The 26569-nt window shown below is 36.3% G+C and overlaps 1 long non-coding RNA gene across 4 annotated transcripts; it reads right to left on the reverse strand.

Annotated features, from left to right (window-relative positions):
• On the reverse strand, positions 1 to 26503 carry LOC142617305 (uncharacterized). 4 transcript variants are annotated; one of them, XR_012840953.1, is made up of 6 exons: positions 26345 to 26503; positions 23570 to 23657; positions 16857 to 16910; positions 3097 to 3178; positions 2073 to 2126; positions 1 to 740 (listed from the first exon to the last, which is right to left on the reverse strand). It is a non-coding gene; the product is annotated as an uncharacterized LOC142617305 (long non-coding RNA). The 4 variants fall into 4 exon arrangements; XR_012840952.1 differs by having other exon boundaries at positions 26290 to 26503; XR_012840954.1 differs by lacking the exon at positions 26345 to 26503 and adding an exon at positions 24280 to 24607.
• Positions 26504 to 26569: the final 66 nt, after the last annotated feature.

The raw sequence follows: 26569 nt of genomic DNA on the forward strand, positions 1-26569 counted from the left end.
AACTCACAAGATTTTCATGTTCATTAAGTATATTTACGGTATCACATATCCTAGATACAAACAACAATATACAAATTAAATTCCCAACATATATGGTGTGTTGAACATATTCATTTATTGTTCATTAGAAAAATCTCAATTATTTGTCTTTTCCACCTCACTGTGCAAAGATGAATCAAGTATGGCTTTGTTTTGGAACTCTGCTCAACCTTGCCTCCTAGCTCTAAAGCTTAGCATTGAAATATCTCTTGAATTTGCTGCAAAAAGTGCAAAAGAGAAAGAGACACACAAACAGAGAGAGAGAGAGAGAGAGAGAGAGAGAGAGCTGTATATGTCACTTATAGATTGGAATCAGGACTGTAGAATCCTGGAACTAATTAAGTACCCTTGATTGAGTTCTTGAGATCCCAATTAAACCAACAGAAGCTTCATCTTGCTTAAGAATGTCAATGGAAGACAATATAAAAATTGAGTTGCTGCGGCATACTGTAGGCACATCAATTACTGCATTTGAAAAAGCTGGCTACTAGGAATAAACCCCAAAGAGAACTGATGGAAAGAGAACCCATTGAGTTGAATCTTCACAAGGTTTCCTGGGCTCAACGTTTTGATTAGGAGCTTTCTCACATTTTCCTTGTTCATTGTTCTCATTTTTCAATTAGATTTTTCCATCCAACATCTTTGCCCTACTTTTAAAAGAAATTCGGAGTAGCACTTGAGCTTTGTTGATAAACAACAGTCTATGCAGAAAAGAAAACATTCTATGAGACAAAGCCTAAGCAACATGGAAATATCTTGACAAAGAGTGGAAAACAGATTTTGCTAGAGGATAGGAAATCGCGACCTCAAATGTCAGATAATGCATAAAGCTATCAAAATATTTGAACAGGTTAAGACGTAGCAGTGATGATCTTAGACATTGCAATTCCTTGCACGTTACGGGCACGAACTCCTTTCAAAATTATATTGCAACTAAATTAAAAAAGCATGACAAGGCATGTAATATGCAAGGAGGTGAGAGTACATGAAAGTTACTTTTTTCATACCTGATGCACTTGCCATACGTGAACAGAGCTGATAGTTTGTGTTCAGAAAGAAACTTATAAAGTGAAAAAAAATCAATTGTTACTTTGTATTATCTATAGAAAATGGATATTGTACCTAATAATAAAGCACACATATCTAAGAAATTCATGGTCACGCCACAGGATAGTATAGACCTATGGGATGAGAAGAGTCAAAGCTAGAAGAACATTTAGCCAAAAGTATAGCAAATAAAAAGCAAACTACAGATATCTTATTGGCCAAACTATGTGTATTATTTATCCAAAATAAAAATCATAAATCTCTGCACATTTGCAGTTTCTCTTCTTGCTGTTGATGTCACACGTTTTTTATAATACTATATTTTATACTTCGATGTGACATTTCTTAATTTTTATGCAAATATCAAATCATCTCATTTAGAGCACCGGAGGTTGTTCTGCCGTAATATTTCAATTCTTTAATGCAGTGAACCATTTTTTATATCTTCATGTGAAATCATTGTGTGTTGTGGTAATGCCTGATTTGTGATGACTCTCACACCAAATAATGTATGTCTGCCACTAAAAGCCAGTTTAAAAAAAAAAATGGAATGATTTTATTGTCCAGTTTTTCACAAAAAAAAGGATTATTGCTGGTGTGCTTATCTTATTGTACTTGATTATAACCCCTTTAGAGATAGCCAACAAAATCCTTAGGTGGCATCGTTTTGGGTGATTATGCCACATACAGACTTATTAAAAGCAATGCTATTAACTATTCAGGGTGCTCTAAATGGCAGGGACCAGGATTAGTAAGGTCCAGAAATCAAAATGAATAAACAATCACTAAGTTCAAAGAAAAGCGACTTGCATGTATATAATTACAATTAGATAAACAAAGGATAAAGCAAAATCTAAACAATACAATAATAAAATTATTTTGGAACATGGTATATAATAAGTGCTAGGTATGAAGCACTGACAAAAAATATATTAAGTAAAAAAAAAATCAATTACACAAGGAAGACTAAGAATAGAAGCACTCACAAGAATTTGTATTACTTCCTCAAATCCTAAGGGATTATAAACCAAAACAACAACCTACAGAGAAGATGAGAGTATACAGGATGTAAGATCGAGTTCTAATATTTAATGCATGGGAAAGACAGTTCAAATTAAAATAAAATAATACTCTTTTTTTGAGTGAAAATATAGAAAATAAAATGATACTCTCACCAAGCTTCTCCCATCAAACAATACATTTTTGATGGAGAACAGTCACTTATAAATGCTTTCTTTTTAACTACAAAGTCATCGATTCGCTCTTGAACATTATAGTGAAACACAACAGGACTACATAATATAATATCATCCTTCAATAAATAAAAAATATATAGTATGCCAATTTCATGAATTAACCAACCTAATCCAAAATAGATTTGTAAACCCTGGCCTTATAATTGATAAGCCACTACCCTGAAGATCCATCTAATCCAAACGTATGACCCATCCTCAAATTAATAACTCACCCTACCATTCAAGATTGACCAAGACCCACCGCCAATTGTATGACGAACCAAATTGTAAACCCCTAATCACAAAAAAATACTTCACACCATGCTGAACCTAAAATATAAACTCAACATCAATCTCCTATATATATCCCCTCATCAATATCAACTTCAGAATTATTCAGCAAAAACAGATGTATAAGACAGCTAGTACAAAGGTGCGTTTGTTACACAACAAATATTTTGACCTGAATTCCGAAGACATGGACGGACTAATTAAAGACCTCAAATAATATCAGATTCTGTACAGTTTCCTTTCATATATGCTAGCTATATTGACAGCAAGCAACAATAAAAATGGAGTCTTCAATGAACATCAAATATCCCTTCCCAACAAAAATTAAAATACATAAAATTAACTTGTTGATAAATAATCTTCTATGAACTACAGACATCAGTAGAAGATAAAATCAGTGAAAACTTGTTACCAGCATCAGTGAAAACTTGTTAGCAGCAAGAGTTTATTACAAAATTCTTACAGTCTGCAAGCTATGAATTACCTACATCGGTTGTGAACAAGTGTCATGGAGTCCCTAGCTTGACACTCTTCCTTCAAGCATATCTGGGGTTCAGTTATTTGCCCTGACAAAACTCACTAGTCAACAACTACTAAATACATTCATTTCAACAAAAACAATTACTATGACACAAATTAAACCAATAATCAAAACACCCCAAATGAAATTAACTCTATTATAACAACAGGATCTGGGTAATAACCTCAACATCTAATCAAAACACAACCCAAATCAGTATAAATATCCCAAAAGTCAAATATGGGTTTAAAAAATTGTATAAGAAGCAAAAGGAGAAACTAACCAGATGGGTTAAGATTTCTCACTAAAGTGGAGCTCTTGAGATTGAAAATCCGAGTTTGAATTGAATGTGCTTTTCAAACAAGGGGTTAATTCGTCCCACCATGTTCATCAAAACAATGTCGAAAATCGCCAGCACTTCAAGTGGGTACCTAACCATCTTTCTGCACACGACAGGATCATAATCAAACACGTCGCGTGCATTGACATCAAGCGACTCGCCTTCGATTTCAATGACTCTTTTGATCGTAATCTCTTTTGATCGCAATCTCATGCTTAAAAAACCGATAAATCGCCTCGTTGACATTCTCGCCCCAAACAAACGTCGGCCGAGCATCATCGGCGTCATAGGCCGCACCTCCCTCGGAAGAGGCCGGCGCATCGTCGGTGGACGTGGAAAAAGGAAACATCGTTTACCATCTCAAATGTGAAACAATATATTGTTTAACATCAACGATAACCACTTAACATTGATGCCTCCACCATGTTTGAGAAAATGCCTGAACAAAGTTTCTTCACTTTCTCAAAAAAAAAAAAAAAGTTTCAACTAAAACCCTCATCACGTGGAAATTCTGCCGCCATTAGGAAAGAAAATTAATTAAACCCAATTCAAAAAAAGACAAAACAAATTGAAATTACATTGGAAAACTTTCCACTACTGTTGGAGGGTTATTATATCTAATGACCATTTTACCCCTCATCTCCGACCTCTCTCTCTCTTTTTATATATTAATATAACCTTCCTTAATCCTCAACCTCCATTAATAACTCAAACCCTAAAATTTCCTTTCTGTAATCATTATTATTTCTTCTCTCCTCTGTTGCTTTAATCCATTCAATATTCCGTGCTCTTCACAACAAACCCACTTGAAGAAATCTTCTTATACGCAAACTCCATTCATCATCTTCAAACCCTTTGAAGATTCTCGGTTAGTTTCAACTCCAGTGATCTTTTGAGCACTCATTATCAACACAACAACAATTCATCATCAGATCAGTGCTGGTGCAGAAGCTATATATGGAGTTGCCACCTGGTGTCAAGTTTAGATCCTATGACCAAGAAATTGTTCTCTACTATCTTCTCAACAAGGTCCAAGGGAACCCAATCTTCGAGGACTCAAAGAATGTTATCTTCGAGGAACCCAAGTAGGTGATGGATCCTTTCTTAATTAATATTTCATTTTTAACATTTTCTGAATAAGAGTTTCTTAAAAAATAACTTACAAATATAAGACATGCATCACACCTTTATGTGGCATGATTCTCTGTTAGCCTAAAAAATGTAAGGTATGTATAGTAGCATAAGAATTATATTCAATTAATATCCCCAATTAGATCAAAAGGCAATTGCAACAACGAAATTCGACAGAAGGGTACCAAAAAAATTCTACTCTACTATATCAACCTTTGAAAAAGTACTTGAAGCTTTTGGATAGAACCAATAAAGTGATATAGGTTGTGAGAGACTCAGATCTGGAACTCCTCACTAGCTCTCACCGTCACGTGCTCCTAGCGTTCAAGCTCAAGCTCAAGTTCAAGCTTGACAAGTGCTAGATCTGGCTTCTCTGCCAACGACGGTCTTCTACATATTGGAAGCTCTTGCATGCATGTTCTTGTTTCCTTTTCCCAAATATGTTTTGCTTCTTTGATCTGAAAACTGTGTCTCGTAGAAAGGGTCTAGTTGGAAGATCCTCCCATTTGTTTCTCATTATTCATTAATGATATTCCCTAATTGGTTTCAAAACAAGTTTGTTTGATCGGCTAACTTTCGTTGTCTTGTATGCGGATTTTATGCATGATTGTTTTTACTGCGTAGAATATTATTATTAAGCAAGGATGAGCTAGGACTTGGAGTTAAGGGGCTACTCTTTGTTAGCAATGTGCAGTGGCTTCGGTCTTTAAGTCTACTGCTTTATTACTAAAGATTTTTCTTTAAAATTTTTTAAAGCTAAGTTGTTTGTTCCGGGTAAAATAGATTGATTGGGTTTAAGTTTTTTAGTTTTATTATTGGTAATTTTTGTTGTTGGGTTAATTTTTTACAAATTACTAATGTGGTAAGTAGTTATTGATAAGTAAAAAGTAATACAAGTGTACGAACCAATAAGAATTTGTTACCTTAATAGTTTGTATAAATGTTGTTAAAATGTTTGTAACTATAACATTACTCTCAAAAGAATTGATGGCTAAAATTAGTACCTATTAATATAATAATATATTTTTTTTAAAGTTTCCTGGTCCAATAACAACTCCATCCATGTTATTAAGTGAAGATTAATCCCATAAATTTTGTTTATTTTCTTGTTATTTACAGAAAATTAACCGAACAAATTCTATTGCTTTAGTTCAGGGAAAATGGGCTTTTGCCCTTAAGTTTGAAACTATGCAACAAATTATCCTTGATTTGAAATTATATTGCAATATGTCCCTCTTTTGGAACTCGATTTTTAGAAAATCAAGTTCCCCTTATAACTTGGTTTTACCATTTTCGAGTTATCTTCTACACCTATCTGGTGTTTTAGCTATAACTTTCTGCTTATAATTCTAATTAATTCAATATTAGTGTCTTTTGAAAGGAAATTTAATTCTCTACAACTTTTTCAGATATAGAGAAAACCAAATTTCAATGTTTGCAAAGCCAAAAATGTGATTCAAGTCGATGCTAAAAAATCGTAACGGTTTTTGAGCATTTTCTGAAGGGAATTCATATTAATAGCGATTGGTATTATTTACGTTCCAATTAATACCGATTGGTATTGATCAAATTTCAATTAGTACTGATCGGTACTAATAATTTCTCAATCAAAACCAATCGGCACTAATAAGAAAACTTGAAATACCGATTGGTAATAATTAGATCGGTAATAAGAAAACTCAAGTTACAAGGGGAACTTGATTTTCAAAAAATCGAGTAATAAGGAGAACTCGATTTTCATAAAATCGAGTAATAAGGGGAATTCGATTTTCAGAAAATTGAGTTCCAAAATAGGGACATACACCTAAATAGTTTGAAAATAAGGACAAATTACTGCATAGATTAAAAATTAAGAGCAAAAGCCCATTTTCCCTGCTTTAGTTTGTGACTTATTGAAATTGTTGTCTTGTCTATACTTTACACTTTCTATTCTTTTAGCACAATCCTAGCTAGCTATTCAACTTAATTAGTACAAGTTAAACCAAGAAATAAAACATAAATAAACCATCTTTTTTTCCTCTTTTTTTTTCTTAATAATATTAATATATTAAAGGAAATTGACATTTTCACTCAACGAAGAGATCCCAATTACAAACACAAACTGAAAACTATAGAAAAAGCTATGGATGAGATACAAATACTGAAAACTATAGAAAAAGCAACGGAAGAGAAATAAAAATTGTTAAAACAACAATTAAAAGATAAGAAGAAAGCTAAATATGAAATGAGTAATTTCTGTGAATAATATGGTTTATCTCCTATTGCCCCTTCTAGGCAAAAAGAAAAAAGTAAACATGATAAGGTTTACAAAAGTTATTCCCATAAAAAGCATAAAAGATACAGAACCCACTTTGTTAAACCCAATGATTTTTATGCTAAAAACAAATCTGCTTTTCGAAAACATGATAAACAAAGATCAGGTAAAGGTAAATGCTTTAACTGTGGCAAATTTGGTCATTTCAGTAAAGACTGTAACCATAAAGGGGGAAGGACGACAGTGCAGAAGGCAGAAGCACAACAGATAACAGATATATAGAATAATTCAAAGTAAATGATAATTTAAAGTAAGGCGGTAGAACCAGCCAAACAGTTGTATATCAAAGTAATTCAAAGTATTGAAAACAGAAGTGTTTATTGGTTGTACTTCAAAACACTTACAGTAGTAGTAGTCACAAGATTACAATGATTAACAGGAATAGTAATCAACAAGGATAGTAGTACAAGGCTTGAAAGCTAGTCCTAGATCTAGTTACAAGTTTTGTGTAATCAGTGAGATATTGTGGTCTAAGGGAAGTCCTGGAGAGAGTTCTAAAGGAAATCCTAGAAGAGAATTCTGAGATCAACAATAAGGGACAACCCCCCTTATATAGGTAAATAAAGCAGTGAATAGTACAAAGTGAATAGTGACTTTTTACTATTCATATCAGGACCCGTGAGGGGCATCAGGAGCGTAATTTGCAGAAGGAATCAAGTCGGCTTTTGAGACTAAAAGTAGCTTGGCGTGTAGTACCAAAAGTGGTCAACAAAGGAATCATTGTTATCATGGAAAGCAGCAGTAAATATTTTTACTCTTGAGTGAATATTGTAACATCAGTAGATGTTGTGCAGGCCAAACAAATAAGGAATCAACTTGCCCCTTTATGGTATCAGAGTCATTCTTTCCTTGGCCGATAGTGTTGTTGTGTCTTTCATGTTCTCTCCGTGTCTACTTGACCTTGTGATACTTTTTTGTTGTGTCGATCTTGTCGTCGTTGGTGCCACCGCCGTCATAAAAAGTCCCAGATCCGAACAGTAAGGCCCATGAAGCCAGGAGAGCGTGAGGGCGTGAGAGGAATAGGGTTGATGAACGGTATGTGTTACGAAATGCAACGATTGTGAGAAAAACATGATAATTGAGTGTTATAACTAAGATAGATATTAATAGGATGTGGAGATCTGACTCCTCTATTAGCTCTAGGACTGGTTGTCCTCTTGATATTGTGAATGAAGAAGACCTCACTGTTGGAAAACGTGAGTACCCAGATTTTAGAAAATGGAATATCCCTAAGATTTCTACTAAAACTGTTTATAATCTAAATTGGACTGTATTTTGTTTTTTTGATTATCTTGAGAATTATTATGTTTCAAGAAATGAGGTTCATACCAATTACTTGAACGTAATAAGAAAATCTACTTTTGTTAAACCTAATAAAACTATTGTTAAATCCAGTCATCCACCCCTTGAAACTGTTTTCCTCTCACGCCCTCAGATATACAAAAAGCGCAGAAGGCGGAAGCACAACAAATATACAGATATATAGAATAATTCAAAGTAAATGATAATTTAAAGTAAGGCGATAGAACCAGCCAAGCAATTGTATATCAAAGTAATTCAAAGTATTGAACATAGAAGTGTTTATTGAATGTACTTCAAAACACTTACAGTAGTAGTAGTCACAAGATTACAATGATTAACAGGGATAGTAATCAACAGGGATAGTAGTACAAGGCTTGAAAGATAGTCCTGGTTCTAGTTACAAGCTTTGTGTATCTACTAGCTTCAGTTGTGCTAAATGCTAAAAATTTGGCATTTAGTATACCAAACACAAAAAAACTACCTACATTAGATGTGCCAAATGCCCCAATCTCAAAAAATTTAGCATGGGATACAATGATGTTCTACAAATGACTCGATACGAACAACTGTGCTATAATTTTTTGGCATTATTTTATTCAACTTTTTCACTCTTTCTATAATAAAATAGCTTCTTCTCTTTCATTCAATCTGCTTTTTGTCTTCTCTCTATATCTCTTGACTGAAAGATTTCTCTCTCTCAACCAATTTTCTCTCACAAATTCCCTTAACAAAACACCTCTGCTAACCACGAGCTCCAAAAATAGACAACACTTTCTCTTTCTCCCTCTTCTCTAGCTTTCTCGGCCAAATTTTCTCTCTATCTTGCAATTCACAGGGTCTGGGTAAATTTTCAATGGGTTTATTTGTTTAGGCATTTCAGTTTTGGGTTATGGTGGTTGTTGTGGGTTGCAATCAATGATTGTTGGTTTTTGCATCATCGGTTGGGTCGATTGAAGAGATAGAGTGATGGTGCTGGGTTGTGGGCGGCGGTGCTAGGTCTGTTTAGGTTTGATTATTAGGTTATGATTGGCTTTTCTAGGTCTGTTTAGGTTTGATTGTTGGGTTATGATCAGCTTTTCTAGGTTGTGGGTGGTAGTGGCCGGATTTGTTCAGGTTTGATCGGTTTGGGTTTGATGCTAGATTTGGTTTGGCTGATTTGGGTTGATGCAGAGATTGAGAAATAAGAAGAAGAAAAATAGTTTGATTTGGGTTTTGAGAAGTAGAAAAAGTTGAGAGAGAGAGAGAGAGAGAGAGAGAGAGAGATAGGGGTGAAATGAATGAATGAAAAATCGTTTTTTTATATTATTTTATGAGTTGGTTATATTATTTAAATGTATTGAATGTTAAAATAGAAGATGTGATGTAGCCATGTAGGGTGTAAAGTTAAATGCTATGGTAAAATAAATAATGTACGTTTTGATGAGTTAAAATGACATTTAGCATAACACAACTAATGCTAATGGAGATTGAGATCCTTTCCTTAAAAATAAATAAAAAGAAAGAAAGAAATACAGGTGTCTCAATTAGATAAGTTATGAGCATAAAATGGCTTCCCTTACAACATGACTCCTTTCTATCATCTTTCTTCCAACGTCAATATCGCGGTGCACATGTACATCATTATAATAAACCATCGGAAGTGAAAGGGGTGTTGATCATGACAAGTTTTCATATTTCATATTATGGGATGTTAAGTACAAAAATAATCCTATAGTTTATGGGGGGTTTTTTTTTTTTGCACAAAAAAGCAAGAACCATGCTTTTTTTTTTTTGAGTTTTTAGAAATTATCTCAAAAAGAAATAAAGAACCATAATTTGAGTGCATTATGATGCTACCAATACTTATGTTTACAATAAAATCCAAAGCCAAAATTTTTCACAAATAAGTTTTTAAGATAGATGATAAAGTAATGTTAATGATGTGCAGATGTGCCTAAGTAAGAATCAATAACCTATGCAAACTTATTAAAAGCAATGCTATTCACTATTCAAGGTGCTCTAAATGGCAGGGATTTTTGAGAGGGGCAAATACTTCATGAGATCAGTTTTCATGGGCAAGAATGCAGCACAATGGCTGATGAATAATATTGAACACATTGTTGTTGGGGCAAATTCCAAATAGTTTTTCACTTTCAGAGACAGTGACACTGCTTATACTCTCCAATGGAGAACCAATTCTTTGGTCAATTCTTTCTATAGACTGAACTCAAAGTTGGTGGGTCTAGGAGGTCGATTATTATCCCTAAAGGCAAAGAGAAAAATGGTTGGAGGGCCTTTGGCCTTAAACTAAGAAAGATGTTGAATCCTTCCCAATATGCAGGTGGAATTGGTCATCCAAAATTTATTCCTCAGGTGCATAGGCATGTCTTGGAGGCTTAAAACTCTAGAACTTTTGCTGATGCTATGCAAGGCTATCATGGAAACGCAGAGGACAGACAGCAGCTAAAGTAGTTAGGTACCACAAACAAGGGGAAGAGGACACGGTTAAAAGAGGAGAAGATGGTGGTGAATCCGAGTTTTATAGGTGCCAAGGGGGGGGGATTTTTTTTTTTGGATAGGTAAAAAAAATATATATTCAAGAACACTACCTTATGCAGAAAAATATAAGGCAGAGAGAAAAATACAAAGGGAGGAGAGAGAGAAAACAGATAAAAAAAAAGACTAAGTACACAAGAGAGAGCTAAGGAACATAGGGAGAGAATCACTAGAGGTAAGTCCATAAGCCCTAGACTAGTCAAACAGAGTGCCACTGAAAGAGGCCAAAAACTGGTCAAATGGACTTTCCATGTCCTCGAACGTTTTCCTATTCCGCTCCCTCCAAAGACACCACATCAAGCATAATGGGGCTAAATTTCAAATGCTAGACATATGCTTTCTAGGCCAATTCCACCAACCAAAAAGAGTATTCGCAACTAAACCAAACAAGACCCAGGAAAACCCAAAAGATTTAAACACCAAACTCCACAGCTGATGAGCCTTCCCATAATGTAGTAACAAATGATCCGCCATCTCCCCATTACTGCAGCACATGATACACCACTCTATAAAATCCAACCCTCTACCCTTCAAATTATCACCTGTAAGGATCCTATCCCATACGGTAGTCCACACAAAGAAGGAAACATGCCAAGGAGCCTTAACCTTCCAAACACCTTTCCAAGGAAACATAACGGGTAAGGGGCTTCTCAACTTATTGTAAAACGAACGAATGTCAAAGTCCCCATTTTTTGTCAACTTCCATCGCATACGATCTCTGTTTTCAGTAGGAGGAAGCTTGAGAAGATGGTGGTGGGAGAGGGGAAAGGAGGGAGCAGTGCATTAATGTGGAGTCAAAGTTAGGTGAGCAAAATCTGGCAGGAATTAGGATACGCATCCCATCAAATTCAAAAGCAAATGTACATAGGGAGACGAGTGATATAAGGAGACCATGTTGGGATAGAAAGGGAGGAGGCGAGTTTCCTGGGATAGAAAGAAAAGGGGAGCTTAGATGTTTAAACGGGTATCACGGGCTGGGAAGCTTTTGAGCAAAGGCAAGCTGGGTTTGGGCCCTAACAAGCTAGCAGCCCAACTGCCAGTTAGTATGTTAAGTTTAGGCCCAAATTTCACAAGCCCAAAAACCTTAAAGCCTGGGGAATGCTCTGTTCATTGTGGAGGGCATATATTCTCAACCAATACTCACGAGAAAGACGGGGAGAGGCCATGGGTGAGTACGACGTGCTTTGAGATGCCGACATAGGTGGTTGGAGGTCCTATGAGGACACCAACAGTACGGGTTCAGGCCGCGATTGGTGGTTCAAGCTTCTCGGTGCCTTTGGTGCCTCCGATGTGCCCTGTTTTGCCGTTATAAGAGGTGTGTTGCACCGGGTTGAGTACGACGGGCTCTGAGATGCCGATACAATTTCAGGCCGAGATTGGTGGTTCGAGCTTCTTGGTGCCTCCGATGTGCCCTGTTTTTCCATTACAGGAAGTGTGTCGTACTGGGTTTCAGATGGTTTCGCCGGTAGGAGTGTCAGGGTGTACCGAGTCTCCTCCAGTGATGGTCTTTAGGCTTACCTCTGACTGGAACGGTATTTTGGGCTCCAATTTGTTGTCGGGTGGGTTGGTTTCTGAAGGTAAGAAGACGGTGACTCAAATTAGTGTCGCGATCGTTTGGACCTATTTCCCCCAATCTTTCTCTAGAGTTGGTGCGAGCTGGATCACTGGGTTTGGGGGTATTGGGTCAGGAGGTTAATTCTTCCTATAGTAAGGAACCCTTATACCTTCCTAGGGAGGTCATGCCTATGGAGGAAGCAATTGATTTTGCTGCGGGGTTTGGTGAAACATATTTGTCAGTTGGCTTTCCTCTGCAAATCATTGCTCCGAGTGCGTTGACAACCTTGGTAGAGTTGGAGGAGGTCAATGAGGTATTAAGTATTGAGACTAAGTTAGATATTGTTAGGTGGGTGAAACACAGAATTCCTAGTTTCAGTAAATTGGTTGGGTTGTCTATGACTCAACATGAGAAATTGTGCATTGCTCTCTTACAGAGGCTTGAATCAGTGATGGTGGTAGCCAATGTGTTACATAGGAAAGCAACGGGTAGCAAAAAGGAGGCTAAGTCCAAAAATAAGGGGCGTAGAAAGCTGCAAAACTTGATCTCTTCGGTGAATTGTGACAGGAGATAGAGGGTGGTCTTGTGCTGGTGTCTGTAGTTGGGGATATTTTAGTGTTTATGAAGATAAAAATGATTTCTTGGAATGTTAGAGGTTTAAATGATCCTCAAAAACATCTTGTGGTGAAGAATTTGTTGCGGTAGAGGAAGTGTGATGTTTGTTTACAAGAGAAAAAAATTGCTAGCATGAATAGACAACTGGTTTTTAGTTTGTGGAACTGTCCATATGTGGATTGGGCTGTTTTGGAGGCTAATCGAACTGCTGGTGGTATTTTTGTTATGTGGGATAAAAGGGTTTTGGATAAGGTGGAGGTTATGGTTGGTACTTTCTCAGTGTCGGTAAAGTGGCAAGGGGTGGGGGATGGGTTTATATGGGCTTGCTCAAGCATTTATGGCCCAAATGAGAATGTTGAGAGGGGCCATATGTGGGATGAGTTAATGGGTATTCAGTAGTATTGGAGGATTCCGTGGTGTTGCTTTGGGGACTTTAATATTGTTCGCTTTCCTAGCGAGCGTAGGGGCGAGACCCGTTTGACTCTGGCTATGGAAAAATTCTCTGAATTTGTTGAGGATCTTAACTTAGTTGATTTGCCTTTGGAAGGAGGTAGCTATACCTGGTCTAGTGGTTCTAATCAACCAGCGATGTCTAGGATTGACAGAGCTTTGGTCACTCCAAATTAGGAGGACCATTTCCCAGATGCTACTCAAAGGATTTTACCCCGTCCTATCTCAGATCACAATCCAATCCTCTTGGAGGTAGGGGGAATGGCAAGGGGGAAAAGTCCGTTCAGATTTGAAAATATGTGGTTGAAGACGGAGGGATTTGTGGATAGAGTTCAAACTTGGTGGAATTGGCATTCCTTTGTAGGTACACCTAGTTTCATGCTTGCAAAAGAACTAAAGGCTCTAAAAGAGGACATTGTGCGATGGAATCGCCGAGAGTTTGGTAATGTAGCGCTTCAAAAGAAGCAATTACTGGAGGAGTTGATAACATTAGATGCCAAGGAAGGGGATTTTGGTCTCTCCAATGGGGAGAAATGTCATAGGGCTTAGTTGAGGTCCCAGGTGGAGCATCTTCTTTCCTTGGAAGAAATTTCCTAGAGACAAAAATCTAGGATGTTATGTATCAAGGAATGGGATAATAACACCAAGTTTTTTCACAAAAAGGCTAACTCCCATAGAAAGTTTAATCATCTAAGGACCTTGGAGGTGGATGGGGTGGTTTTTGAGGAGGTTTCTGAGGTAACTAATCAAGTTGTACAATTTTATAAAAATTTGTACAAGGAGACTAAGGGATGGAGGCCTTTTGTGGAGGGTTTGGAATTTGATCGTATTGAGAATATGAAGAGGGTTTGGCTTGAAAGGAAGTTTGAGAGAGAGGAGATTCTTCAAGTTGTAAGTGATTTGGAAGGGGACAAAGCTCTAAGTCCAGATGGGTTTGCTATGGCATTCTATCATCATTGTTGGGGGATGGTGGAAAAAGACATCTTAGCAGTCTTTGAAGAGTTTTTCCAACATTGCAAGTTCGAAAAATCCCTTAATGCTACTTTCATTGCATTAATTCCTAAAAAGAATGATGCCTCTAATATTAGAGATTTTCAACCTATTAGTTTGGTGGGGAATGTGTATAAGATCTTGGCTAAGGTCTTGGCAAATCGCTTGAGAGTGGTTCTAGATCAGTTGATCTCTGAGAATCAGAATAGCTTTGTAGGTGGGAGACAAATCCTTGACTCGATTCTTATTGCAAATGAGTGTGTGGATAGCCGAGGGAAGAGTAGGGTTCTTAGAGTCATTTGTAAGCTTGATATGGAGAAAGCCTATGATCATGTGAATTGGGAGGCTTTGCTGTATTTGCTGACTAGGATGGGCTTTGGAGTGAAGTGGAGTGAATTAATGGGTCTTCAGCTGATTTCTTTGGTAATTCAAGGGGGTTAAGACAAGGAGATCTGCTATCTCCTATGCTGTTTTTGATCATGATGGAGGTGTTTAGTAGGATGTTGAGAAGAGTGGAGGGAGTTGGCTTGATCCGTGGTTTTAATCTTGAGGGTAGGAGGGATAGAGGGGAATGTGTTTCACATCTATTGTTTGCAGACGATACTATCCTATTTTGTGATGTAGCTGTTGAGCAAATTCTTCATATTCGGTTGTTGTTACTTAGTTTTCAGGCAGTAACAGGTTTGAAGGTCAATGTGCATAAGAGTGAAATGGTTCCAATAAGGGAGGTTGTTGATGTGCATGCCCTGGCTGAAATTTTGGGTTGTAGAGTTGGAACTTTGCCTATGTCGTATCTTGGCATGCCGTTGGGGGCTTCACATAATTCCCCTTCAATTTGGAATCCAATTTTAGAAAAAATTGAGCGAAAATTAGCTGGGTGGAAGAAGTTGTACCTATCTAAAGGGGGTCGATTGATGTTACTCAAGAGTACGCTATCTAGTCTTCCGACTTACTTTCTATCGTTATTCACAATTCCTACTCATGTGGCTAATAAAATTGAAAAGTTGCAAAGGAATTTCCTATGGGGTGATAGCAAGATTCATTTGGTAAGATAGGATAAAGTTTGTGCACCTATGGCCAAAGGTGGCTTAGGGATAAGGAAACTCACTACCTTTAATAAGGCCTTATTAGGGAAATGGTTGTGGCGGTTTGGGAAGGAAGAGGTTCAGTTATGGAGGAGGGTGGTAGCTTCAACATATGGGGAAGAATGGGGGGATGGACCTCAAAGCTGGGTAAGGGAGTTCATGGGTGTGGTTTGTGGAGAGGTATTTGCATGGGATGGGAGGACTTTAGCAAAAATTGTCAGTTTGTTGTTGGGTTGGGGAATAAAGTGAGGTTTTGGCAGGATAGGTGGTATGGGGATCAACCTTTTCAATTGGTATTTCCAAGGCTGTATGGTATTGCTATTGATAAGAAGGTTTCTGTTTAAGCTTCTTTGCCTAGGCAGGGGGCGGAGGAGAGAAGAATTTGAGATGTTCATTTTAGTAGATTTTTTAATGATTGGGAGATGGATGAAAGGCTGCATTTCCTTCGTATATTGGGTGCTAATACTCCTTCTATGGATGTTGGAGACCGGATGAGATGGAAATTGAAGCCCAATGGGGCTTTTGACATCAGGTCGTATTATAACAAATTAAGGGACTCTCTCTCAACTGTCTTTCCTTGGAAAGCTATTTGGAGAGTAAAGGTCCCTAAGCGAGTTTCTTTTTTTGTTTGGTGTGTAGCTTGGAATAAGATCCTAACAGGAGATAACTTGAGATTGAGGAGATTGGATTTTGTGGATTGGTGTATTATGTGCCATCATTGTGGAGAGACGGTAGACCACCTACTTCTTCATTGTGAGATGGCTTTTCGGTTATGGAGTTTTGTTTTTATAACTTTTGGCTTGTCTTGGGTTATTCCTAGATTGATCCCAGACTTGCTTTTTGGCTGGTGAAATTGGCTGGGGAAGCATTCGTCTTAGATCTGGAACTTAGTCCTGTTGTGCATCCAATGGTGTATTTGGAAGGAATGGAATCAAAGGACTTTTGAGGATTTGGATAGCTCCAGTGATCAGTTGCTTTCTTCTTTTAGTGGAACTCTTTTTGATTGGTCTCGGGCTTGGGGACTCACGTCTAGTGATTCCCTCCCTTCTTTTCTTTGCTCCCTTTTTCTTTTGTAATTTTTCTGTTGTTTGATTTTCTCTTATGTTTCTCTCTATTTTCTTCTTCTTGTATTTTCTGGGTTTGCTCTATGTTCTTAATGCATAGAGTAGCCTTTCGTATATGTATCATTCTTACTTATCAAAAAAAAAGAATGAATAAACAATCACTAAGTTCAAAGAAAAGTGACTTGCATGTATATAATTACAATTAGATAAACAAAGGATAAAGCAAAATCTAAACAATATGATAATAAAATTGATAAGTGCTGGGTATGAAGCATTGACAAAATATATATTAAGTAAAAAAAAAATCAATTACACAAAGAAGACTAAGAATAGAAACGCTCACAAGAATTCGTATTACTTCCTCAAATCCTAAGGGATTATAAACCAAAACAACTACCTGCAGAGAAGATGAGAGTGTACAGGACATTAGATCAAGTTCTAATATTTAATGCATGGGAAAGACAGTTCAAATTAAAATAAAATAATACTCTTTTTTTGAGTGAAAATATAGAAAATAAAATGATACTCTTACCAAGCTTCTCCTATCCAACAATACATTTGGTGATGGAGAACATAAACTTATAAATGCTTTTCTTTTCTTTTTTTTAACTACAAAGTCATCCTTTCGCTCTTGAACATTATAGTGAAACAGAACAGGAGAACATAATATAATCTCATCCTTCAATAAATAAAATATATATAGCATGCCAATTTCATGAATTAACCAACCTGATCCAAAATAGATTTGTAAACCTTGGCCTTATCATTAATAAGCCACTACTCTGAAGATCCATCTAATCCAAACCTATGACCCACCCTCAAATTAATAACTCACCCAAATATATGACTCAACCAAATAGTAAACCCCCAATCAAAAAAAAAAAAAAAAAAAAAAAAACACTTCCCACCATGCTGAACCTAAAATATAAACTCAACATCAATCTCCTATATATATCCCCTCATCAATAACAACCTTAAGTTTTCCTACTCAACTTTAATTCACACAACCAAAACCTACCCATATCATTCACAAACCACTTATTGAAGCCAGATTCTCAAACCAAATTTTTTTCACCCCAAATTAATTTGAACATTCATTAACAAAACAGAGATGGGCTCAGGCCCTCAGCCTGATGTACCTTTCTTTTTAGCGGAAGAACTTCAGAATTATTCAGTAAAAAAAGATGTATAGGACAGCAAGTACAAAGGTGCGTTTGTTTCACAACAGATTTTATTACTACTTCCATGTAATTTTACTTGAGAAAGTGATTCTCCAATTTGGTTTTGGACCTATGTGGGTTCTTATTTTCTTGCAGGATGCTAGAACTAATGCAAGGATTCTAAGGGGGCTGCTGTTTAGGCTTAGAATTCATTAAGGGAAATGAGAGTTGCTTAGAAAAGTGAACAAGGTGCGACAAAACCTTCTTAAGAGAAATTCATCTCTTGAAAATAGCACTAGGCTAATCTTTGTAATTGCATTCAAAACTAATCACAAAGTAACTACAATGTCGTACTTGTTTGGCATTGGAGCCTTCTAGATGCTTGACAAGTGCCTAAATCCTATTGGCAACTGCTTAAGCAGTCATCTAACTAACTAACTAACTATTTACAAGAGGATTAGGACGCAACAACTTGAAATGCCCTGCATCAAGAACCATCTTGAATCATTGAACTTATCTTACAATTTAATGTCATTAGAAATTTGGGGGTTGCAACACAAGTGCCCTATTGTTTTCTACCTTTTTCAGTACTCCCGTCTTCCTATAAGGTGCCTATATATTGTCCTGTTGACTATGGCAAATTGAAGTTAACAAAAAGAAAGGGGGGGACACTTACCTAGAGGTCACACATCATACAATTAGATAGTGCATTCTTCATTTTCCTGCAATTTCATACTAAAGTCAAAACAAATTTAGAGACGTTCTTTTTTCTATTAATTTTGTGTTTAACTATAATTAGACAAAAAGTGAGGCTACGATATTTTAATGAGATAACTTGATAACCATACCCAGAATCAATCCTTTTACTACCTTCATTGTTGCAATAAATTCAATAAAGCTTTAGGAACGTAGTAGTATGGATTCTAGAATCGACATTTTCCACTATTTGTTCTATGTATAAACATGACCACACTTTTTTCTTTTCAATCTTTCTTATAGGCATTCAACAAACAGATGTAAACACAGACTTGTTGATAAAGAATCTTCTATGAACTACAGACATCAGTAGAAGATAAAATCAACGAAAACTTGTTACCAGCATCAGTGAAAACTAGTTAGCAGCAAGAGTTTATTACAACATTCTTACTGTCTACAAGCTATGAATAACCTGCATCGGTTGTGAACCATTGTCATGGAGTCCCTAGCTTGACACTCTTCTTTCAAGCATATCTTGGGTTCAGTTATTTGCCCTGACAAAACTCACTACTCAACAACTACTAAATACATTCATTTCAACAAAAACAATTACTATGACACAAATTAAACCAATAATCATCACAACACCCCAAATGAAATTACCTCTATTTATAACAACAGGATCTGGGTAGTATCCTCAACATCTAATCGAAACACAACCCAAATCAGTACAAATATCCCAAAAGTCAAATATGGGTTTAAAAAATTGTATAAGAAGCAAAAAGAGAAACTAACCAGATGGGTTAAGATTTCTCATTGAAGTGGAGCTCTTGAGATTGAAAATCCGAGTTTGAATGTGCTTTTCAAACAAGGGGTTAATTCGTCCCACCATGTTCATCAAAACAATGTAGAAAATCGCCGGCACTTCAAGTGGGTACCTAACCATCTTGATGTACACGTCGGGATCATAATCAAACACGTCGCATGCATTGACATCGAGCGACTCGCCTTCGATTTCAAGGGGATATTTTCAGAGTAGCAGTGTGAGGGGAAAATATATGATAAGTTAACATATGGTGGAAAAGAAACTGGAAACTAGCATCTCGAGTTTCAGAAACTCAAGATCTATATTGAAACTCGAGTCTCAAAGACTTGCTTTGCGAGTTTGTGCTAGATGAGGTGGACAGAAAATGCCACATAGATCTCGAGTCTCTGAGACTCGAGTTCTAAAAAGCAAAACGATTTTGTACTTGAGCAACAACAGAACTGAAGACGATGGAGAATAGGCCTGAAGAAGAACCAACGATCTGACGATGAAGAGAAAGAACAGACGACGAAGAACAGAGGAGACAGACGACGAAGAACAGAGGAAGAACAGATCTGAGATGCGTTGTCTCCGTCGATGGGTTTGCCAATGGGTTTGCTGATGGGTTTGCCGATGGGTTTGCCGATGTGGGTTTGCCGATGGGTTTTCTGATGTCTGCGCTTGTCTCCGCCGATTGGTTTTCTGATGTCTGCGCTTGTCTCCACCGATGGGTTTGTCGATCAGGTTTTTGATGTCTGCGCTTGTCTCAGGTTGGGTTTTGTATGTTTAGGTGTGAAAGTGTTCTGGAGATTGGAGGGAGAAGGCGAAAATGATGACAAATTGAGTTTTTGAAACTCAATTTCAACTTAAAGCAAATCGAGTTTCAGAAACTCGATTTCAACGTAGTTCCACGTGGATTTTTCTTCCACATCAGCTACCACCACTTACAAATTGAGACTTAAAAACTCGAGTTTTATCTTGGAACTCGAGTTTTAGACACTCAAGATGCTAGTTTTCAACATTGTTTTGAAACATGACAACTAACTAAATTTTTTAATATTTATTGTTATTTTTAAAAAAAAATTCTTGATTTCAATAACTCTTTTGATCACAATCTTATACTTCCCTTCCCGTTGGAGGAGGGAATTTTCAGACTAGCATAGTGAGGGAGGGCAATATAGTAAGTTAACACACGTTTGAAACACATTAACAAACTAGCGTCTCGAGTTTTAGAAACTCGAGTTCAATTTTGAAACTCGAGTCTCAAAGACTCGCTTTGTACTGATGACTTAGATAGAAATGTGAAGAAATGCCACATAGATCTCGAGTCTCTTAGACTCAAGTTCTACCAAAGACACACACTGCAAACCCAGCAGAACTTTGAAGAAGAGAGAAACTCAGTACCCAGAACGATGAAGAAGAGAGAAACCCAGAATGAAGGTGAAGAAAAACCCAGAACGAAGAAGATGAAACCCGAACCGATCGAAAATTAAACAACAAGAACAGAACGAAGATGAACCCAGTAAAAGAAGAACAGAGCGAAGAACGAAGATGATGAAAAAACCCCAGAAGATGAAGAAACCCAGAACGATCTAAAGATGAAGAACAGAGGGAAGAACAGAGGAAGAACCTAGAACACTGGAGCTCCGATTGGACGATCTGCACAAAGAAGGATGATCTGAAAGGGAAAAATGGTGGAACTCGAGTTTCTAAAACTCGAGTTCCATGTGGAATTTTTTCCATGTCAGCTTCCACCGCTTGGGTCTTGAGTTTTAAAAACTCGAGTTCTACCATTAATCTCGAGTTTTTGAAACTCGAGATGTCAGTTTCCCACTTTGTTTTGCAACAGGACAACTAACTATATTCTTAGAAAATTAAAGTTAAATGGAAAAAAAATTCCCCGTTGGAGGGTTATTATATCTAATGACTATTTTACCCCTTATCTCCGACCTCTCTCTCTTTTTATGTATAAATATAACCTTCCTTAACCCTCAACCTCCGAGGGAATTTGCAGGCTAGCGCACTAGGGACAAAATATATAATAAGTTAACGTAGGTTTTGAAGTTTTAAGAAAACTAGCATCTCGAGTTTTAGAAACTCGAGATGTGGGTGAAACTCGAGTCTCAAAGACTCGCTTTAAGCCCGTTTTGTAAATGATGAGGTGGACAGAAAACACCACATAGATCTCGAGTTTTAAATACTCGAGTTCTTTGAAACAAAAAATCGAGTCTTAAACACTCGATTTTCTTGAAGTAAACATTTTTGACACATAGATTTCGAGTCTATAAGACTCGAAATTTAATTAAAAATTACTAAGATCTCGAGTCTTAGAGACTCAAGTTTTTCTGGGCAAATTTTAAATACGCACACACACTCAGAATAGCTCTCTCTTCCTCACCCACTCAGCCTCACTTAGAACTCTCTCTTCCTCACCCACTCAGCCTCACTTAGAACTCTCTCACCCACACTCATATCAGTCCACACTCACTTTGCTCTCACTACCTCACCCACACTCACATGGAGTTCACCCAAATTGATCGTAGGTTGAAGACCCTTGATGAATTGAAGAAGACAGTTATGGAAGAATTATGTGTGAATCTTGCTTTGCATAACGTACAAATTACTTATCGTATGCCAACTGAAATCTTCAAGGAGAAGATTAATTACAAGTATATGGCGATAAAAGCAGACAAAGATGTAAAGATGATGTGGCAGACATACATTTTTTGGTGTGAGAGTCATCACAAATTAGGCATTACCACAACACACAAAGATTTCACATGAAGATATAAAATATCATTATCATCAAAATCAGTGACTGAGGCCCATATGGAATTATAAAATATCATTATAGGGCGTGTTTGGATTTTGGAAAAAGCCTATAACGAGTTTTGGTTGTCTTGTTTTCCCTTTTTTGGGTGTTTTACACAAGTCAAGAATCTTGAACCTATTAATCTTCACCCTTCACCTAATACTTGGGAAAACTCTTGGTCCACTTTGGTTTAATTCCGTCCATTTACTTAAGGAAAAAAAAAGTTTGAGTTAAGAGTACCTATTATAAATTCTGATTTGTTAAATATATATATATATATATATATATATATATATATATATCTCAATTTTGTGTTACAAATTTTACTACAAAATCCTTGCATGATATGTCAACTTATAAATACAAAACAAAAATATTAATTACAAATTTATTTATTATGATGTTGATGCAATATCAAACACATTCATTACCATATGTAATTTAAATCCATCTCTTTTACTTCTAAGAACAATACAATACATAATATAATGCCTAAATTTTTATTGTAATCAAAGTTAAAATGTTGATATTGGTATTAATAACATGTGAACTTTAGTTTTTGTTATTATAATTGTAAGAACACAAAATACAATGCTTCTTTAGTCCTTATTATTTTTCTTATTGGAAAAAAAAATCCTTTTATATTTGATTTGCTTCTTTTTTAGCAAATTAAAAAAAAAAAAAAAAAAAAAAAAAAAAAAAAAAAATTCTTTCCTTTGTCTTTTGGAGTGGAATGAATCTTACTATCTATAACATATTATTATTAGTCTTAAACATAAATGGGCCTTGATTAGAATCAAAACAATCCGTCACCTAGAATTCTCAATTTATAATTTTTTTTTCATGAGGAAGTTTTAAACTTGGGCCGGCTGGTCATCTTAATTTGACCACAAAAAAAAAACAGCCCAAATCTATTACCCAACAAAAAAAGAAACCCATACATATCAGTAGCCCAAAAATAAAAATAAAGAGTTCAAATTTGAATAGTAGAAGACAAAACGACACCGTTCACTTACTAATAACCTCAACAACTCCTGACATTTTTAGAGTGATTTTCATTTTTCAGGGTTTGTTTGTTTGTTTGTGTGATTATTTTGGAATGCTTAAAACAAGATGCCTCACAAAGAGAATGGATGTATTAACCTTCATCACCAAATCACAAATGCTAAAAGACAAATGAGGCACACCTATGGATAAAACAGGTACTAAAACTTCACATGAAAAAAATAGGGGAAAAATAAAACCATAGCTCATTTTCAATAAATAATATTACCATGCAGATTATAGACCACTACTACTCAACCAGGTTAACAATAAAACATATAAATAAGGAATTACAAACCTAGAAATTAATCTAAATGCTGATTGATACTATGATTTTCAAAAACAAAATGTTGTACGACATAACCAAATTAATTGTTATAGCATGTCATTCTACTGTTCAAGCAGCCATAACAGGTCAGATTTTGGAATTTAAGTCAAACTAATCAAATCTACAAGAAGTAGGTAAATTTATCATGCACTGTAGATAACCAATTAAAAAAAAAGTTATTTAACAAAATCAGCAGACATAATCAACTAACATTCTTCTCCACTGGTATTTACTTGGACCAAGACCTTCAAAGGCTTTCTCCCAATGCTTGCAACCACTCAACCAAGTTGATTTGCAATCTGCAAGACACATAAAGCGTAGAAAATCAGAAAGAAACCAACCAACTTTTTCCTATACAACACCACCAACAACAAAGCCTTAATCCTAATATGTTGGGCTCGATTATAGATCCTCAACAAAAAATCAGAGTCAGCCTCAGGTATGCTTTTTTGCCATTCTATCCTATCCAAACCAACTTTGAAGTATGTGTGTGTGTGTGTGTGTGTGTGTGTGTGTATGTGTGTGTGTGTGTGTGTGTGTGTGTTTTCTTAAAAATTTTCATTCTTGGTTCACTTTATACCTTTTCATTGTACATAAAAATGGTATCATCTATGTGTGTGTGTGTGTGTGTATGCTTCATGGGTAGTAGCAAATAAACAATAAAAACTCATTTACCAGATTGACCTAATTTCAGGAATACTTAATTAAAACTGATGTAGTAGCAAATAAACAATAAAAACTCAATTCAATTTAGACTAACTAAGCAAGGTCTCACAAGAGCTCTCTATCATCCTAAACCTCAATTTTTTTTCTCGGAAACCAAACATGAATCACCAAAACCCAAAATCATGAAATTCCAAAATTGGAGAGAGAGAGAGAGAGAGAGAGAGAGAGAGAGTATTGAGTAGAGAGAGAGAGTACCTTCGGAACAGTGGGTCAATGGAAGCAGTGGGGAAAGACTCAAGATCCTGTAATGGGAGCAGTGGGCAATGGGAGCAATGGGTTTGGGGCGCTTAAGTGCGCTCTTGAGGACTGGAATCGGAGGCGGAGTTGGCGAAGAAGAAGAAGAAGAAAAAGAATGAGTGTGAGTGTGAGTGTGAGAGTGAGAGTGAGATTGTCTAAGAGTGAGTGTGAGTGTGAGTGTGAGAGTGAGAGTGAGTGTGAGTGACGAGTGAGGCTAGAGTTTAGGTTTTAAGTGGTCAAAAACGTGTTTCTGAAACTCGGTTTTAGTAAAAACGTGGATTAGAAATTGAGTTTTGGACATTCAATTTTCTAAATCAAGTTTTATAAACTCGACATCCACGTGGAAAAACTTAGTCCACATCAAGATATGAAAAACCTCAGAAATTGAGTATTAAAAACTCGAGTTTTATATGAATCTCGAGTTTTTAAAACTTGAGATGCTAATTTCCCACATTCTTCTTAAACTGGGCAACTAACGATATTGTTAGCATAGTAAAGTTATTTGAAAAAAATAAATCCTCAACCTCCGTTAATAACTCAGACCCAAAGCTTTTCTTTCTGTAATCATTATTATTTCTTCTCTTCTTTGTTGCTATAAAAACATTCAATATTGCATGCTCTTCACTTCAAACCCACTTGAAGAAATTTTCTTTTACGCAAACCCTTCGAAGATTCTCAGTTAGTTTCAACCCCAGTGATCTTTTGAGCACTCATTATCGACACACCAACAAGATTCATCATCAGATCAGTGCTGGTGCAGAAGCTATATATGGAGTTGCCACCTGGTGTCAAGTTTAGACCCAATGACCTAGAAATTGTTCTCTACTATCTTCTCAACAAGGTCCAAAGGAACCCAATCTTCGAGGACTCGATGAATGCTATCGTCGACTGTGATGTTTTTGGAGATCCTAGCATGTGGATGAAGATTTTTCAAGAAACCCATATGGACCGTGTCTATTTTTACCCCAAACTGAAGAAGAAAAATAAGCATGTTGAGAGATCTACACATTCTGCAACCTGGAGAAGTCAAAAGGACGAAGAGCTTTATGATGATAGCAAGTCTAAGCATGTCTAAGCGAAATTTCAGTTTTGTCGCTAAGAATGGCTTCAATGGCACGGGAAAGTGGGCCATGAATGAATACCGACTTGACGGGGAGTTTGCAAACACGACTAATCATGTAAGTTTTTTCTTCTTGGTATTATATATTTATAATCCATATTGCTCTGTTTCTAGAGTTTCTTTGAAATATCGTTTGGTGCTCAAACTTGATTGCTACATTTTTATCTGTGTCCAAGTTAATAAATTTAGGCTCGGAATTTGATTTTTGGCTCATATACTCAAACAGACCCTTAGATTTCAGTCACTGAATTTATGTTACTGTACGTGTTGTTGAGGATTTGACCAGTTTTGTGATCAAGTGGCCATTTTGATATTTAGGGTTTTAATGTCCATGGTTTTACTTGCTGTTTCTATATGTTTTGGATTCTTCGTTTTAGTGCCTGTTTGTTTCAACTTTCCCAACCCAAAAAGTGCGTTTTGAAAACATCAGCCCAAAAAGCCCGTTTGGTTAGGTTCAAAAAGCAACTTTTTGTTAAAAGTTGCGTTTTGGGTTTGTGAAGAAAACGTGCATTTGCAAAATGGAGCTTAGAGCTGCAGTTGCAAAACGCGCACAAACACGTTTCCTTGGGTTTCTTTTTTTCCTAAATTGCCCATAGTTTATTTTTACTCAAAAATCACAACGGTAACAACAGAACTATTCTTGATCTTTTCTCTCAAACATCTCTAAACTCAGTCTTAATCAAACATTCACAACAGCTACATTCACAACAATCATTTCTCTTAAACATCTCTAAACTCAAGCATAATCAAAATACAAACTCAAAAACACAATCTTAAAATTAATCAAATCATAATAATAAAAGCAAAAAAAAAAAAAAAAAACAAAAAAGAGATAGAAGCCATCTGACCCACGGTGGAGCAAGCAAACAACCCACGATGGAGCAAAAAAAAGACAACGCTTGCCTGTGTCCTTCGATCAACGGTAGAGCATGCAATCACTTGTTCTTAATTTCTCTATTTCTTATCATTGCTAGAGAGTGTTCAAGTAGAAATAGAAAAAGTTAAAGAAAGAGAGAGCTGCTAGAGAAAGAAAGAGAGTTAGAGAAAAAATGGGATCAGGAATGCACTAGAAAAAGAAAAAGAAGGGTAGATAGAGATGGGAGTGGGGTAGGTGTGTGCTGTGTGGTG

The sequence above is a fragment of the Castanea sativa genome, chromosome 11, assembly GCF_040712315.1.
Source record: "Castanea sativa cultivar Marrone di Chiusa Pesio chromosome 11, ASM4071231v1".
In the NCBI taxonomy this organism is placed as follows: Eukaryota; Viridiplantae; Streptophyta; class Magnoliopsida; order Fagales; family Fagaceae; genus Castanea; species Castanea sativa.